We start from the raw sequence: 4,492 nt of genomic DNA on the forward strand, positions 1-4,492 counted from the left end.
TACCCTCAAAAATGTCTCCACATAAACGCTTTATTTCAAATGTTACTTTTTTCTTTTGTTCTCCAATTATGCCTTTTAACGTCGTCGTAGATGCAAACGTCCTTCTAGGACAAGATTTGACATTTCAACAGTTGTTAGCTTCATGTTTTTAGCTGTTTCCTTGACACCATCGTCGAAAACTTTCTTGGTCTTTCTCTGTTTCATGTTTGTTGTAAAATATATGCTATTACCAGTAGCTGCTCTGGACTCATTCGCACTAAGTAGTTGAACCATTTCAATCTCTTCTTTTCTATATGTTTCAGAACTGATCTCACTCCAAGCTCTTTTCTGATTGTTTCGTTTCTTGTTTTACCTAGTCTGGTCTTGTTTGTGGTATTAAGTTAACTAAACAACATACTCTTAAACTGCCTAAAAACATTCAAATGTAAAGTATGCAATACCTTTACTATAGCATGTTCTCGAACAACAAAGATTACTGCCATTATTCAATCGAAAGCTTATGAAGCAAATCTAAAACCTTATTACATTTTTTATGCTGTTTGCTTTACAGTTATCTGCATGTCCTGTAATTACAGTTATTGGGCAATAAACGAATGAATTCTTATTAGTTACATTCATATCTCTTTACCAACAATCGCTGATTTAAAATTTTCAAAGAACCTGAGCAGAACCAACAGTTTCAAGCGTTTGACAATCTGACTCAGAATTGGTCTGACTGATTTCGGATCTAGATGTGTAGTGAATAAAACAATAATCTTGTCATTTACCTGAACTAACGCTTGATAATAATTGCCCTAAGTTTCGTTATGTTCTATATTAATTCACTTTGTGTTTGTTAGTCCGCGAACTCCTCACACTGTTGTGGAATTTGGCAGGTGTACTCAGGATGGCCCGAGGGGTGTCTTTATCTATATAGCATAGCTCTCTACCAAAAGGGTTAAATCGCACCCTGAATGTTACTCAGGTATTATTACGGTCTAGGGCAGTGTTTCAGGGCCTCTGAACCCAAATCTGACATCGGATTGTGTTCCTGAACCCCCTCGGAATCCCGGGGGAGGACGCCATGTTTGAAATTGTGTTCATACCGTCACTCGCACGCTAGTAGGACCAAACGTGGCACACGTGCTCAGGTACCATGAGCGAGTGACCTAAAGGGGTTTGTTTTTGAGTACGGACCCTCTTGGTGTAGCAATAGAAGTAACTGGGATAATGAAGGTGTTTGATCGGTACATTGGGGCCTCTGTGAATCACGAGAGGGTTATTCGAACTCCGCAGCGAACACGGGTATTTTATAGTTGTTTCCATATAAAGCAACTTAGCATATATATATATCACCATTTGCAATTACTTTTGCGCTTACTAGTTCTTGTGTAGCTCAGGTAGACAGGATGATGTTTCAAAAGCCTTCCGTCTTTCTTCTTCGCGAAAGGCTGTCGAAATATCTTCCTTTCTACCTTAGCTACTTTTGTGGATTAGATCTTTTACATAATCTCTACAAGCGTCTTTCTGAACGAGGCAGTTACTGACTATTTCACTTTTGTTTATCATGAATATTCCGCCTAAATCATATATGAAAGAACGTTTATTGTGTTTCTTTAACGTGTTTTATATTAATTTCTTTTATGAAATAGCCATCATACCGTTTTCTCATCATCAGATTAGTAACCCAAATCACTAAATATTAAAAAAGGTATGTTTTGAAATTTATTTAACATATCTGTTATATATTTAAGAGCATGTTTATTGGTGAAGAAATATATTAGATACAAATACTAACGAGATGGTTAATTAAATGCACATATCTAATAAATTTCACCATAAAATTTGTCTCTTGAATCGTTGTTTTCTGCTTGTAAGAAAATATTAGAACCATACTATTCTTTGTTTTTTTATATAATATATGAGAAGATTAATTATAAATCTTAAATTATTGTAAAAAGTACTATAGATTTCCAGTATTACTTTGATTGACAAGGTTTCAGACATGTTACATAAAGACGCTGTATGAACTTGAAATGATTGTGTTTTTTAAATATTACATTTTGCGCTAAAACTACTTGTAGTGTTACATAATTTTGTGCCCCCCCGGTGGGACGGCGGTAAGTTTAGGAACTTACAAAGTTAAAATTTGGGGTTCGATTCTCACGCGATGAACACAGCAGATAGTCCAATGTGGCTTTGCTTTATTACAAACAAACAAACATAATTACATCTGGTGAAATATTAAACTGTGTCGATTCGTGATGTAATATTAAGCTTGAGATAGTTTAGGAAGGCTAAGTTGTACTTTTAGTATTGTCACGTGTAAATAACTTTTATAGAACCAAGAGCGAGTAGACATTTTAATATAACCTCCGCGTTTAGTGAATTTATTTGTTGAAATAATATAAATCAAAACAAGAAACAACGAAGAGCTCTAAATATAACTTTTAAATTACCTTCTATTGGTTCAAATTCTTGCGTTAAGATTACGTAGACAATAAATATTAATAAAAGCATAACTATGTTATAATTTTATATTTCTATATACAAATTACTACTGAGATAGCGAAACGATTCATAGGTAAACTTCGAACCGAGTAATGGTAACATCCATCAACAACGTATATGTATATTCTACATTGTATAATCTACAAAAACTTTGGGTAAAAGTTACGCTTTAACCTCATAATTAAGAACTCCGAAATGCAAAAGCTATAAGTTTTTGTTTCATGGTCTTTATTTATTATTTTATATTTGTTATTTTTTTCACTGTAAAATCTGTATATAATTCTTACTACGCTTGTACGTAGCACGACACTAACTTATTACATGATGCTGGAAAAGCTTACCATGTTTGGCAGACAAAAAATTATATTTATCATGAATTAACTTCTGAATTAGTAACATTAAATGATAAAAAAACATTTTTTTAAATATATACATACATGCATATTCCTAGTTATTGTTAATTGACAGTGTACATTAATTACGTTGATACAGTAGAATATGGAGAGGTATGTCTACAGACTTACAACGCTAGAATCCGGGTTTCGATACCCGTGGTGGGCAGAGCACAGATAGCCCATTGTGTAGCTTTGCACTTAATTACAAACAAACTCTCTTTTTATTTTTAATCATGGTGCAATAGTTTAGTTTATAGTAGAATAATAAGAAGCCATAGTTTTACTTGAATATTTTACTTACTGAAAGTCCCGTGGTAGCAAAGCATTACTAGGTTTAAGTTAAATTTATCAGACTTAACGCTTGTGTGTTTGTGCTTAACCCCAAGATACACAGTGTGGCATCTGTAATCTGTCTACGCAAGAAAAGAAACCCCGGATTTTAGTGTTGTAAGCTCGTAAACATACCATTAATCTATCACGTAACCAGATTTAAGGAAACTAAATTATGCTACGTATTAAAACAAATGTAGTTTTAATGTGTTAAAACTTGAAAATTTAAAATTGGTAGAAAACACGATGCAAGGAAATGAAAAAAACTCAATGTCCCGGGGTAGTGGTCATTTGGTTAAAACTTTATTTTTTTATTTCACTTGTTCTTTTTTACAGCACGTTTAAACGCATTCAGATAAATAATAAACGTTTTCTAAACTTTACATGTTTCTACTTAGTTTTGGTAATTATAATAATATAACGTTTTTCAGGCTACAAATGCTGACTGTAATAGTTGTTATTGAAAATCCTTTGTTATGAACATGCTATCTAAATTTTTTACTTCAGTTGCTTATGATATATTTTAATAGATTGAAAATCCCAAAGTTCTGTGTGTTAGGTCCATAAATACTTTAATGGATCTTACAGTTGAAGTGATTTGATATTTTACATTCAAACTGAAAAAAACAAAAACGCTTTTGTTTAATGGTAACTTAAAAAATAAATTATATTTTGACCATTCTGTATCAAAAAATTCTTAATTTTTTTTTATTCTTCCTGAAAATAAATATTTAGTTTTCAGTGTACTTAAAAGGAGTTATAACATTAACATACGTCTTCTTAGTTAGTTTTGGGCAACAGTTAACATACTTTATACGCTGTACTGAGAACCTTAAAAACAGAACATGAAAACACATAACACTCCATGCAGTTAGAATGGTAAACTCATTAGTAAATATTTGATACAGTTTAAACATCAATCCTGGGTGTTAGGCATTGTGATATATTTTAGGATTGAACAAACAAAATACACATAATTAGCTTAGGCGAGTGTAGAGAAAGGCCGTTTCTTTACCACCAGCCACCGTAGCTGCCATAACTGTAAACTCCATGACCACCATGACCGCCATAGTTGTAACCTCCATGGTAATATCTGAAAATGCACAAATGTTTTAAGTATCAAAAGGAAAAATATATATATACAAAAAAAATACCTGTAGAATTGACATAATGGTATCTATATATATATATATGTATGTATATATATATATGTATGTATGTATATATATATATATATATATATATATATATATATATATATATATAGTATATATATA

The 4,492-nt window shown here is 32.0% G+C and overlaps 1 protein-coding gene and 1 long non-coding RNA gene across 3 annotated transcripts in view; one reads left to right on the top strand and one right to left on the bottom strand.

Moving 5' to 3' along the window:
• Positions 1-4,492, top strand: part of LOC106459950 (rho GTPase-activating protein 18-like) — a 174,724-nt gene that overhangs the window by 66,783 nt on the left and 103,449 nt on the right. The window lies entirely within an intron of this gene.
• The window catches only part of LOC111085953, a 2,173-nt gene continuing 1,618 nt past the window's right edge, over positions 3,938-4,492 (bottom strand). The window contains exon 3 of the long non-coding RNA XR_002610724.1: positions 3,938-4,308. This is a non-coding gene — a long non-coding RNA (uncharacterized LOC111085953). The remainder of the gene's footprint in view (positions 4,309-4,492) is intronic.

The sequence above is a fragment of the Limulus polyphemus genome, unplaced genomic scaffold (assembly GCF_000517525.1).
Source record: "Limulus polyphemus unplaced genomic scaffold, Limulus_polyphemus-2.1.2 Scaffold31, whole genome shotgun sequence".
NCBI classification, from domain to species: Eukaryota; Metazoa; Arthropoda; class Merostomata; order Xiphosura; family Limulidae; genus Limulus; species Limulus polyphemus.